Raw genomic sequence first — 14,623 nt, 5'->3', positions numbered from 1 at the left:
TAACTATATCATATCTACAAATCAGACATTTAAAATGAGAAGATTGAATTATTCGAAATTTTTTGCACTTTCCATTTTATGTTTTCAGGTGAGTGTTCCTTGACTATATTATAATAGGTCATCTGCAAGTCCAAGAATAAAATATTCAGCAAAAATAATTTGGGAAACTTATTGACAAGTACTGTAAGAGTAGCCAAAACCTATCCTTGGGGAATTATTTTTCTGTCACTGTGTACTTTTTCATACTCAATTTTAAAAGTAAAATAGCATAAAGTACATTTTTCATTTTTCTTTTCTGAGGACTTACAGTGGAAAGAAGACTGAATAATTTTGTCACTGTTCTTCAAGACTTATATAATTTTGTAATCCCATCATAGTGCTTAATATTGTGTCACATTAATGTTATAAACACTATAAAAAATTAAGAATACTATAGCTATGTTCAGTTTAGATAACATTTGATAGAGTACTTTCCAAAACTTCTCTTTTTTTTAAAGTGCTTTTTAAATTTTAAAATGTATTGGAGGATTTAATTTTATACTATGTAAGCCTAGCCTTTAATAGCTGAGCCATCTCTCAAGCCCCAAGAATCATTTTAGAGTAATAATATTCATCTTTCAGTTTCTCTTCCAGTCATTTTTCTTTTATTGATGTTGTGCAAAAACTATATTGCAAGTTTGGAACTCTTACATTAGATTCTTCAGCCTGTTCTTAAATATATTTTATGCTTGAATTTCAGATTGCTAACTGGCTAATTAAATTCTTGCTTTGGAGATAGCTGGAGCAAATATTTATCAGTCAATAAATACCAACATGTTTGTTGTAAAATGAGTCTCAGGACGATCAAATAAAGTTTTATAAAATCTTTAATATCCGAATTTTGTAGGTTCTTTAAGATATTTGGTTTGTAATAGGACAGGGGAGTTCTCAAGTGTGTAAGGTTGTCTGTCTCCACCTAAATAAGAAAGTTACTTGTTATGTTAATTAGATGACTCATAACTGCTTAGTGAGGGTAAATTCAGAATATCCAAAGACAAAGAAACAAATTCACTGTCTTTTAAATTACTTGGCCCTTGGCTTACATGTTTTATTTTTTTTTCTCTTGCAGTAAACATTGGTATCTACAGAATACAGGAATGAGAGGCAAGGAAGAAAGGACATTCATCATAAGAAGATTTGAATCACTTGGGAATTTTAAAGAAATGTAACACTCACTGCTGAAGTACCTTGGTCACCAGAATGAACGAAGTGCTTCAGAGTTAAATGGTAACCAGAGTTCTCCTTTCATGTTGTTCCACAAAAGTTGTAAAGTACTGGAAAGGACTCCTTTTTAAGTTTGAATATTGGCCGTACAACTGCCAAACTGTGGAAGAAACTGTTGTTCTTTTTTTTTTTTTTTTTTTTTTTTTTTGGTATTTTTGAGATAGGGTTTCCCAGCGTAGCCCTGGCTGCCCTGGAACTCTCTTTATAGACCAGGCTAGCCTCGAATTCATAGAGATCCGCCTGTCTCTGCATCTTGAGTGCTGGGATTACAGACGTACACCATCACCACCGCCCGGATAGGAAACTGTTTATCTCACAACTTAACTTTGTCAGGCTTCTTTGGTCCTTAATGTTTGTTCAAAAGAATTACTGGGTTCTTTACTCCAGCTTCTTGACAAGAAACGTAAGTTCATTTGAAAGGAATATGATCTATACTGTCTGTCATTCAAACATGTTTTCCCTTTCCAACAAATAAGCCCAATGCCCTAAAGATTTGGTAGTTCTTTTCATACACAATTACCTTCTGAGTTTTATTTTAGTTTCTTTACTTGATATCAAGTCTGTTCTTTCATATTTGAAGTCTTAATGTCATATTTATTTTCTTTTTTGACCGTTTCTACCTTAAAACAAAACAAACAAAAAAATAGAGCACCCAGAATAGAAAAAATGAAATTTGAAGAGACTGTGAAGTTTTTCGTCTTTTGATATTTAGAAGACTGATGGCAAGCATGGCTGAAAACACATTTGGAAAGACTTGGGATAATCAATTCCTTAACTCTTGATCTTAGGCCAAAATTGTTGGAATGCATGTTTAAAAAGATTCATACATTTGTGAGCCATACCTTTGTATGTGATCTGTGCATACAAGTGTGTGTTTGCATACGTGTTCCCACAGCCAACATCAGGATCTAGCTCAAGACTCTTCACCTTACTTATTGAGCAGTATGTGGGTTTCTTTTCTGTTGCTGTATTAAAATACCCTGGCAAAAGCAACCTAGGGGAGAAAAGGTTTATTTTAAGCTCTCAATTTCACATTAGAGTCTGTCATTGCAGAAACTTGAAATAGCCAATCACATCCACAGTCAAGAGCAGAAAGAAAATAAACACAGGCATTCTTATGCTCAGCTCACATTCTCTACTCCACACAGTTCAAGATCTCCCTGCTTAGGGAATAATGCCACCCTACAGTGGGTAGGTCTTCTACTTCAATTAACGTACAAAAATGTGCCCACAGGCTAGCATGATCTGGACAGTTCCCGAAACTGTGTTCCTGGGAGATTCTAGATTGTGTCAGTTAGTTGATAATTAAAATTAACCTCCACAGGCAGGAGTTGAACCCACGTCTTGCCAGTTCAGCAAGGCTAACTAGCTGGTTTGCCTTGTATTTGTCTCCCAAACCCTGGGATTACAGGAGGGCTGCCATGCTTCCACAGTGTTTATGTGGGCACTCTGAATTTGAATGTAGGTCTTCATGCTTACACAGCAAATGCTTTAACAGCCGAGCCAACTCTCTAGCCCCTAACTGTAACTTTTATTCACTGGTTGTCATTTGATTTTGAGTGATAACCATTTGAAATTCTCTAGTTCTACTTGTAGTTAGAGCTTTTCTATGATCTTGTCTTTCATAGCTATTTAGTCACATTCATCCCTTTGTAAATGTTCAGTTAATTCTTTCTAGTCTTCAACTATTATAAAAAAAAAAACACCACACCTGAAGTTCTAGAGAGCAACCTTTCAAACACAACAGAAACCAGAGTGTTCAGTGTTCACTCATTCAGGTGTAATACATGAAAAGCAATCAGATTTGCTTCATTAATAAAGTAAGTTTATTTTATTTTAGTATATCTACTTCTATAATCTTTAATCATTTTTATTACCAAACGAAAACCATACAACATTGTCATATTTTATTGCGATATGTTTACCATATTTTATAGAATTCCTAATGCTATTTACATCCATTTCTTAATGTTTCTCAGTAACTTTGGGTAGGCTCATTAAAATTCACAGTATCAATTGTACTTTTCTAATCATTAACTGCCACGTTTTAAGCTACTGGATTTGCTATCATGGTTAAAATATTAATAGGGGAACAGTTTAAAACTTTACTTCTCTACAAAGTAAAGCGAAAGAATTATGTTATTTGTTCCACTTACCCCAGTTCTGAAGTTATGTACCATGTCCCAAGAGATACATAGAATTAAAGACCATCTACATTTATATAGTATGTTTTTGGCCCATCTAAGCCAAATATTTCAAGTTTACAAACTAAAAAGATTGGGAATTCTACCTTACATAACTAGAAATTTAGATTTTCAGCTGAATAAACTATCATGGTCCCTTTAGAGAAAATAAAATGTAAAGGTTGACATTCTAGCTAGGTAATATTAAGGTTAAGGTTAAGTCAGGCTTAACTTTAATGCTTAAGTTAAGTCAAGCATCCAGTTTTAAGTTCATTTGGTTAGCTGTAAGCTGTGATCCTTGTGGATAGTTAGAAAAGAGTACACTGAAAAGCTTTATCTGTCTAGAACCTTACACTTGTAAAGTTTAATAGTCTTTGAAAGCATCCATTGCAATACTTCTTATTAGGAAAACCATCCATATAAAAGAAAGCCTATGTTTAATTTGTTCAGTCAAAACAACTTAAAATAATAGTAACTAGTGTTATTGAATGCTTACCATATGTCAAGCATTAACATTAGCTTTTAATTTGCTGTATATTAGTTGCTTTTCTAGTGCCATGATAAAACACCATTGTCCAAAGTAACTCAGAAAAAAAGAGTTGATTTGGGCTTATGGTTCCAGAGAGTTAGAGTTCATGACGGCAGAGTGAAGGCCTGGCAGCAGGAGGAGGAAGCTGAGGGCTCACATCTTGAACCACAAATAGTAATCATTGAGAACAGTCTTGAAATGGCAGTACTTAAATTCTCAAAGCTGGCCTCCAATCACATACTTCCTCCAACAAGGCCATACCTCCTAAGCCTTCCTTCCCCAAAGAGTGCTACCAAATATGCAAGTGCCTGAGACTATGGGAGACTTTTTTTTTTTAATTGTAAAAAATGTTTTCAGACACTATATTCTGATCACGATTCCCCTCCTCCAACTGCTCCCAGATCCTTCCCACCTCCTCACCCACCCTTGACCTAACTTTCTCTGTCTCTTTAGAAAACAAAGATGCAAACAAATAAACCAGAATAATTATAATAAAAATAAATACACACAAAAAAACCAAAACCCATAACAGTACAAAATTGGAAACCATAATATACAAGCAAAATGCCAGTAAGACAAAAAACAAAACAAATGTCTGAACAAGCCAACGTGAGAAAAAACATCTACAGAAATACCAGGGTTTGTTTTGTGTTGGCTATCGCTTCTGGGCATGGAGCCTGCTCTTCAGTGTGGCTGATATATGTAGTGAGACTCCGTTGGAGTGAGCTAATTTTTCCTTTCCATGTCAGTTGGAGATAGTTTCTTGGTTAGGGGTGAGAGCCTGTGTCCATTTCTCCATTTCAGCACTGGGACCCTATCTGGCTTGAACCTGTGCAGGCTTTGTTCCTGCTGCCACAGTCTCTGTGAGTACATGTGTGCATCAGTCCTCTTGTATCTGGATGACATTGTTTCCTTGGAGTCATCCATCCCCTCTGGCTCTTACCATCTTTCTGCCTCCTCTTCTGCATAGCTTCTTAGCCCTGAGGGAAGACCCCATCTCATTTAGTAGTGTTCCAAAGTCTTTCACTCTCTGCACATTGAGCACATCTTATTCAAATCGGCACATTCTGCTTTAGTCTATTTGGGTTGTTTTAAAACAAAATGCCTGTCTCTAGATGACTTATAAACAACAGAAAATTGTCTCTCCCACTTCTGAAGGCACAAATCCATTAATCAGACACTTCCCTCCTGACCTAATTACCTGTCAAAGGCCTCCCTTCCAAGTACCAAAACATTGTCAACTTAGAATGTGAGAGAGATCTAAGTGTTGATTCTGTGACATGTGCATTATCCTTAACTCTCATGATCCTACTTGACTTGGATGTTATTGAAGAGTTCCATTTTACTTTTATGAGAAACTTATTCTCAAATAAGTTAATTGAATTGACCACCATCAAATGACTAGTTAAAGATAGAGCTAGGTCTGCCTGACTCTATACTCTGAACTCTTAGCCGCACGTTCACTCTACTTTAACTTTATTCTGCTTTATAAAGATTTAAACAGAACCTACTGGAGCTGTTTCTTTCATACCTAGTTGCAACTATGGAGACAGTATTGCTATTAACAGCTTGTTGCAAATCAGCAAAACTCTCTTGAAGGTGTAGAGTTGGTTTTTCTGCAGCATCTAATTTGTTTTATCAATAACTTAAGATTCTTTTATTTCCTCAATAACTTATACATACTCAGTATGTATAACTATAGATTATTATCTTAACTGTGGACAGTTGAGCAAGATAATCACCAAAATGTCAATAATGTTGAGTAACAGGCCTGTGGCTAGTTGTACATGCCTTATACTATTACAGAATTTTTTAATGTTTTGCATCCACCTTTAAATATCATAAAAGAAATGTTATTTTTATTTTATATACAAATAGAACAAAAAAGCCAGTGATATTCTCTAAGTCAGTAGTGGAGATGAGCTCTTGAGTTATGGCTTTGTTCTTTCCACAGAGCGAGCCACTGATGTCTTAAGTCCTGTTGTGTTTTGGAAGAATGTGACTATCATTGTTTAGTTTTCAGATGTATTTTCCAGACTTTTGTTGGCAAACAACCATATCCATGGGCATATCTACTCTTAAGTTTTTGAAATTTTGTGCTGTTGGGATAATTGCATCAGAAATACTCCACAGTAATTACCAAGAAATGACTGTCTCCTGTAGAAAGTTTGCTCCCGTGCTTGCATGCCCAGCCAGACAACGCAGAACAGTACTGTGCTGTGAGACGGCAGTCATGCTGTGTGGGAGCAGTTCACCTCTGATAACAACATGGTAAAATGACCCTGAAATCAGATGTTTCTCAGGACAGCTTTTGAGGGTTGGGTTTGGTCTGATGGTATTTTGTTGTCGTTTTTTTAGTTCTTTTAGAAGTGACTTCACTTAGTGCCTAGTTCTCAGGTTAGGAGTACTGGAAAAGGTCAGGACCTGCAGCAGTTGTGACCGAGATGATTAATGTGGATGTTAAGAATACATTTTCATCTTTTGATTCATTGTGCCAACTGTAATTAGCAGTAAATGTTGAACCTAATTAGTCAGAATATCTCTAAACATATGAGTGATGGAGGATCACAGTAAATGCAGATACCACTTCATTTCTGTTTGAAAGGGAAATTCATTCTCCGTTTTCAAATGTTTTCTTTCATTATTTTATATGTACAGGTACTTTCTCTGCATGTATGCTTGTACACTATGTGCATGCTGATGCCTGTGAGGGCCGGAGGAGAGCATTTGGTTCCCTTACAGATGATTGTAAATCACTGTGGGTGTTGGGAATCTAACCCAGGTACTCGGGAAAAAACAGCCAGCTCTTGTAATCACTAAGCCATCTTTCCAACTCATCCTCCGTCTTTGTAAATGGTGAAAAATTGCAGATGTGCAGAAGTTCTTGCAATTAGACTGTCTTTTCATTCCCAACCCCAGTAGTACTTTAATTCTGGAGTAATGTCCAGATATTAGCAGCCAAATAAAGGAGAAAAGAAATCCCATTATCATTCTAGTTTGTTTCTTTTGAAGAATAACAATTCTGGTACTTGGTCATCACAACAAACCCATCTAAAAATGCCAGTTATAAAAATGAAAAGCTTATCGCTAAAGAAACTTGTTTTTCTTGGAGTCAGGTCTAGCTTTTGTTCTCTTTTATTGGTTTGCTGTATAGAAAAGAAAAACAAAACACACAAGCAAAAAAAAAACAAAACAAAAACATTTAGGTGCTATAGCACACACTAATGATGTACTATAGCTCATTGCACACCCTGTGCCTAAAGGAAAACAAGACACAGAGCCTTTGTTTTAATGCAAAGAGGAGGAAATGCCATCAGTATCTTTATATCCAGATTGATTTTTTGCCTGCTTTTTCTTCTGTTTTCCACTGTACATCTGCCAAGAATGTAAAGACACTAAGGCTCCTGGATATTTATGCTGTCTCCCCCAATTATCAGGCAGGTATTTGCAAACTAAAACAGTCCCAGTGAGATTCTACTTCCCACTGGTAAGATAGCTATAATAACAAATATTTCAGTTACTCCTTTTAATGTGTGATGACAGAAGACAAAAGAAAATAAGCTTTGGCAGGAACATAAAGAAGAACTTTGAGCCTTATGTATTGCTAATAGAAATATGAAATATTTGTCATTGTGTAAAAGGTTGGTGTTTCATCACAAAGGTAAGAGTGGAATTGCCATATGACACAACTGTTCTTATGTTTGGTACACATTGAAAAGTATTGAAAACTGATCTCAAACATTTTACACAAATGTTCACAGCAGGAGTATTCACCAAAGCCAAAAGATGGAAACCATGTGAGTGTCTACCAGCAGTGTTTGGGTTAACCAGTGGTAAATTAGTAACAGAAAATAATCTGAAAAATCCTTAATTATGTAGAAAATAAGGTCTCATATAGTTTAGAACTTCCCTGCCTTGACCTTGCCAAAGATGATCTTGAACTTCTGGTCCTCCTGCCTCTACTTGAACTTCCAGTCCTCCTGCCTCTACTTACTGAGTGTTAGAATTACAGGCATATGTTGTATCACCTGCATTCTTTAGTGCTAGTCATCAAACCTAGGGCTTCATGCATCCTAATAAGCACTCCACCTACTCAGCTATTTTTCCAGCCCTAGCAGCCTACTTCTAAATGACTCAGGGGTCCAAGAGGAACTCAAAGGGGAAATTATAAAATATTTTTAATTTCATGGAAATGAAACCTCAGCATCTCAAAATTGTGGGCTATTGCTGAAGCGGTGTGAGACTTCAAGCATTAAGTGCTTAATTAGCAAAGTAAAACGGACTCAAACTAAGAACTTAAGTGTTTATGTTATGAAAATAGAAAAGGCTGACTAAATTATACCCAGAGCAAACAAAGAAGGAATTAATGAAGAATAAAAATTACTGAAATTAGTAGAAAACAAAAACAATAAAATTAACCAAAAGATGAGTTTTTGAAAGGATGATTAAATTGTCCCTTTGACCCAATTAATGGGGAAAAGAAGCCATAAACTACCAAAAGAATGAGTGGGGCAATAGCACAGATCTTACACATATGAAAGGACAATAAAGGAATTCTATTAACAAAACATTATGCCCATAAATTAATAACCTTAAAAGGAAACATTTCTTGATAGACCCTAAAGAGTCTTGTAGGTATTGAAGAAATTAAAATTGACATTAAGTTTCCTATTAAAGATAATTCTAGGACCAGATACCTTTTGCTAGAAATCCAAATCAATAAAATATTTAATAAATTACCAATTCTATTCTAATTTTGCTAAAATTTTGCTTTTTTAAAAAAACTTAAAAATGTAACTTTATGTATATGTTTGGTTTTGCCTGCATGTATATAAGTATGTTACATGCCTGTCTGGTGCCCATAGTAACCAGAAGAGGGAGACTGCAGATACCCTGGAACTGAAGCTACTGATGGCTGTTAGTCAGCATATGTGTGCTGGGAACTGAACCCTGGTCCTCTGCAAGAACAATTGTAGTTAACCGCCAAGCCATCTCTCCAGCCCCACTTTCTGACTCACTTTATGAAATCAGAATTGTACCAAACGTGTTAAATAGATTACTAAAAAGAAAACTAGGGCTGGAGAGATGGCTGACTGGTTAAGAGCACCGACTGCTCTTCCAGAGGTCCTGAGTTCAATTCCCAGCAACCACATGGTGGCTCACAACCACTTGTAATGAGATCTGGTGCCCTCTTCTGGCCTGCAGAGACACATACTGCAGGCAGAATACTGTATACATAAATAAATTAATAAATCTTAAAAAAAAAAAAGAAAACTAAAGCTATGGGCACAGAAAATCCTCAAGAAAATACTAGCAAATCTAACCCAACAGCAAGTAAAATTGATAATACATTATGTCTAAGTGGGCTTTATTCTAAGAATTCAGGTTCCTTTCATCTTCAGGGGAAAAAAATCAATACAATTCTCCATCTCGACAAATTAAAAACAACTCTGGTATGATTATGTATCTTAGTAATTAGGTACTTCTGGCCATGGTGTTTCATGTCTATAATCCCAGACACTTTTAAGGGGGATTGTTACAAATTCAAAGCCAGCCTGAGATGCAGAGTGAGACCCTGTTTCAAATAACAACAATAATAATTAGATACCATGTCAGTTCATAATTAGAAAACAATGGTCTCAGCAAACCAGGAATAGAAGAATGTCCTTCATCCTTGGCAAAGGACATATACATGTATTTGATAGCCGGCATACTTAAAGGTGAACATCTGTCTGCATGCTTCTTTCCTAAGATTGGAAACAAGGCAAGGATGCCATAGCCATCTCACCAAAGAAAACAAAGCTCTCTGTATTTGCAAATTAAATCATTTTCTATAGAAAATCCAAGAGAATCTACACAAAAGTCTAGAACTGACAAAAATTGTAATAGCAAAGTCTCACAATTCAGCATAATATAAATATCAAATTTCTGCCTGCTGTTAATAACTAGAAGTTGAAAATATATAAAACAGTAGCACCACAATATATGAAATACTTGAGTATAAATTGAAAACAGGTATTGAGTCTATGCTGAAAACCTATACTCACTCATGAAGGAGATCAAATGAGACCCCAAGGAATATAGATTCTGTGCTCAATGTTTGGGACAGGTCATATGTTAATGATTTCAACTGTTCTATTGACTAAATGAAATCCAGTTAATCCTAGTAAGAATTTTTTGTAGTAATTAACAAGTGCATGCCAGTGTATGAATATATGTTTGTGTGTATATATGCATATGTGTGCATGCACAAGTGAATGTGATGCTGGGAATGGGCTTTGGACTTAAGGCCTGTGAGTATCCTAGGCAAGCACTCTAACACTAAACTACACCCCTGCCCTCTTTTCACTTTTTTTGTGAGACAAGGTCTCACAAGTTTCCCAGGATGCCTATCTGTCTTGCTGCCTCAGCTTGCCTAGTAGCTGGAATAATAGACCTGTGCCACAGAATCCATCTTCTTTAAGCTGATTCTAATTTTGGAGAGCTGAACATGGTGGCACTTGCCTATAATCCAAACTCTTGGGAAGGGGAGGCAGGAGGATCGGGAATATTCAAAGCCATCCTTAGCTACATAATGAATTTGAGGCCAGCTGGAGCTGTGTGAGGCCATGTCTTAAATATACACAGGCAAATAATAAATAAACAAAATTTATTTGGAAAGAGAAACTAAAACAATATAACAAATTGATTGAAACAAAATTGGAGAGTTCACACTAGCTGATTCAAAGAACAGCTAGGAAACTAAAGTACCAATCTATTATTGTTTAAAAGTCCCCTAAATCTGTGGATAGAATAAACCATTTAGAAATACAGAGAAGTGGGGAAGGAAAGAAAGAGAATCCTTTTTTTTTTTTTTTTTTTTTCCCCTGGTACTTCCAAGACAGGTTTCTCTGTGTAGCTTTGGTGCCTGTCCTGGATCTCTGTAGACCAGGCTGGCCTCGAACTCACAGAGATCCGCCTGGCTCTGCCTCCCCAGTGCTGAGATTAAAGGCGTGTGCCACCACTGCCCAGCTGAGAATGTATTTTTAACAAAGTACAGAGATAACCCATTGAAATAAAGGTCAGTCTTTAACAGCCATTCACTTAAAAATTAAGCCAAATTTGGCTCTTTGGCTCATATTTTGTCATAGGACTTAGGGATAAATGAGGGGGCAGGAAATAAAAGAGATTCATTTTTTAGGAGTTGGGAGATGGGTACTGCAAGGTGAGTAGAGTATTAAAATGATAGAGGATGTATTGTAGCACAGTTAATTCTTCTGACTGGAACATCACACACTGAAAATGAACCAACATTTTTGAATAAATATTCTAGCTTATTAAGCATCCCAGTGTCCAAAGAGCACTGTATTAGATGGGCTGGGCATATGTAGCCTATATGAGGAAATCATCCATACAGTAACAAAATAGAGATAAATGCTATTTTAGTGTGATGAATAGCCAGAGGAGGGAACAGCAGAATCACTTTATCCTTAGTATGTTTCGTTAGACTCAACCCCACCTCACCTCACCCTCCCCTTTAAGCTCTGCCTGCCAGAGAGGACTAAGAGCTAGGAAATTCTAAGCACTTAAGAATGTTAATTGATCTACTATCCCTTAGAGGACTTTGAGAACTCGTTAATTTGAGGACCAAAATCCACTGTGGCATCTTTCTCTTTTGCTGCCACTACATTTGAGATAATTACCTCAAATTCAAGAGGACAAGGTGAAGGGACCCTTTGTTGCTATATGAAGTCAGTAGTCTTTTTCTTGCCTCTAGCTGCTACTTGTTCTATATAAATTACATCAGATTAGGAAATTAGCAAAAGGATTCCTTTTGTGACCACCAAGACTCTATTGGAAGGAAAGCTGCTTCCCCCCAGAGCAAAGCCCCCATCATACAATGTGCTCATGGAAAACAGAAATAGGAATTGTATCTGATCACTTGGGTCAAGCTTCTATAGATTTCCAATGTACACTCTCATCTCTCTCCAAAGTTATTCATTGTAATGTATACTCATCCTTTTCCTAAAGCAAGTATTTTTCCCGTCTTCTATCACATAGCTAGAGCCTTGGTGGAAAGTGCTTTTCCATAAAAAGAACTGTTCCACCTACTCTTCAAATGCCACTGATTAAGAAAGCCATTGATTGATTTTTCCTGGGGAATAATCTGACTTTCTCTGGAGAATGAAAAAAAAAAAAGAAAAAAGAAAAATAATAGGATGTAAAGAGTGAAGATGACTGTGTGTGTTGTGAGAAAAATGTTTATGCAGTTGCCATGGAAACAGCATGTAGGCATTCAAAGCAAAGGCTTATATCTGTGTATTTTTCAAATATAAATCAGATATGGGTTGTGTTTATTCTCTCTCTTAGCCTAAATTTAGTCTGACACATATGGTTATGTAAAATATGCTCCTGCTTTATTACATTTGCTTAATGTTTGCAGGGGTCTAGAAATACATGAACTGCCATATTTTAAAATCATATACTTGAGGCATAGAAATAACATTTTGTGTGATAATATTAGCAGGTATCCAAATCAAATCAAATAGCGGCACAGTCACAATGCCCACTGCTGTGCAGTTCTGAGTTTCATCATTAACAGAGCTAATTAATTTTTCTTCATTGAGATGTCTTCACAATGTTGGACATAACTGATACTAGCTAATTATTTTGGGGTGTTTCAAATGCAGAAATGCACAATTTGGTTAATTCTTAATATATATGATTTCCTGTCTCAGGGTACAAGGCTCAATAGATGACTATTAGACCTTTGGTTTGCCAGAAGGCTATTGTCTGAAATTCCATGCTTTAAAAGTGAGACATGATTTTCAGAATTTGAGAAAAATCTTCAGAGAACTTATTTTGTGACTAATTCCAAAGACAGTACAGAATATGCAGTCCCTACCTGCAGTCACTGCCTTTTAATGGGCACACTAGAAGCGCTGTAATAGGCTGCTTTCATAGGAACTCTAATTACCCACTTGTCTCTATTACCGTAGCCTTTCATGCCAGCCTTGCAGTCATCAGTTTATTACTCTGTATTTTTCCCTCTCTAATATTTCCTCAAAGACATAGTTAGTGCATCACTTAAGGCATAATATCTTATTAAAGCAGTAATTGTCTATATAGTTCATAAATATAATAATAATTTAATGAGGCCAAATAGCTGTACAGATTGAACAATGAGAAAGGGCCAATCAGTGAAAGCTTTCCAGAGGAAATTAGATTTAAGTCAAAATTCAAAGACACATTTTTTTCTAGGCAGTATTTTGACAATGTATATTGAAAAAAATAGAAATACATATCCATTATCCATATATAACATATATCATTTAAATCAAAAGTTGTTTTTCCATCAATCTATCTTAAGATAACAAAGGTATGTGAAAAGATTAAATTAGAAGAATGTGTACTACACCCTCTTTGTAGCAGAGAAATATCGGAAACATTTTAAACGTGGGTGAATAATCTTAGGGTAAATTTGAGAAGTGAAAGAGTATAGAACTATTAAAATGATGTTATAGGAGAATATTTGTTCACATGGTAAAATGCCTGTGATATATTGTTTAATAAAAAAGTTTCTTTGGGAATCTATTACATCAATGAATCATTTTGAGGAAAACTGACATCTTTGTTGAGTCTTCTAATTGAAGAGCATAGTATGTTTTCCATTTATTTAGGTTGTTAAACTTTTATTAGTGTTTCAGTTGTGTGTGTGCATGTGGGCATGCACGCACACTGAGGCAGGTCTTTCCTTGTTGCTCAGTCTGTCCATGAACCCATATCTATTTTTTCTCAGCCTCTCAAATAACAGAATTAAAGTATGTGCCACTGTATCTGACTTACCAGTATGGACTTCTCAACATTCAACTCCTATACTTGTTTTTTCAGTTGTATATCCAAGGATGTACTTTTATTTATTTATTTGTTTTCTGAAGGCACTTTAAAAAGTTTGTGTAGTTTTCCCCGATTTGGTTTGGGTTTTTTGTTTGTTTGTTTTGTTTGTTTTTTGACACAGGGTCTCTCTGGGTCACCCAGGATGACCTTGAATTTATAGAGCTCCTGCCTGGGGTGTAGGCTGTACCACCTTGCCCCACTAAATGGTATTTTTACTTTCCTTTAATATATTACCTGTATGTAAAAATGCGGTTGATTTTTGTATGCTGCCTTTGTATCCTAAAATCTTCAATTAGTAATTGTAAAAGTGTTTTTTCATATTTAGGATTATGAAGAATATTGGTGACTGTATAGTCATGTTTCATACAAATGATATCTTTCTTTTCAACAGTTTGCCTCTTTCCTTGTCCTTTCTTCCCTGTCAGATATTTAGTGGCTGCATTCACCCTTGCCCTGCTCTCGTCCTCGGCAGGGTGAAGGCAGTCTTAAAATGGGGTATGATACTGGCTGGGTTAGGGGACTGCTTTGTTTGCAGATGCTCTTGAATCTTGAAGAAGAAATTCCTTTTATTCCCAGGGTGCTGAGCATTTTCATTATGATAGATATTGAGTTTTATAAAATGAATATTTTGTATGAATTTATATCATAGATTTTCATTTTGAGCTTTTAGTATGGCGAGTTACATAGGGTAGTAATTTAATATTTAATTTTTATTACTGAAATGAATCTCACTTATCTGTGATATGTTATTCCATTTGTGTATCACTGGAAT

The 14,623-nt window shown here is 35.8% G+C and overlaps 1 protein-coding gene across 2 annotated transcripts in view; it reads left to right on the top strand.

The window, feature by feature from the left end:
- Peak1 (pseudopodium enriched atypical kinase 1) overlaps nucleotides 1-14,623 on the top strand; it is a 227,302-nt gene that overhangs the window by 108,140 nt on the left and 104,539 nt on the right. For both annotated transcript variants that reach the window (XM_059267930.1, XM_059267931.1), the window contains one exon: nucleotides 1,109-1,266. The gene's annotated coding sequence lies outside the window, so the exon portion shown is untranslated. The remainder of the gene's footprint in view (nucleotides 1-1,108; nucleotides 1,267-14,623) is intronic.

The sequence above is a fragment of the Peromyscus eremicus genome, chromosome 7, assembly GCF_949786415.1.
Source record: "Peromyscus eremicus chromosome 7, PerEre_H2_v1, whole genome shotgun sequence".
NCBI classification, from domain to species: domain Eukaryota; kingdom Metazoa; phylum Chordata; class Mammalia; order Rodentia; family Cricetidae; genus Peromyscus; species Peromyscus eremicus.
Note: the sequence above shows the minus strand (reverse complement) of the source record. Positions and strands in the feature narration are given on the sequence as shown.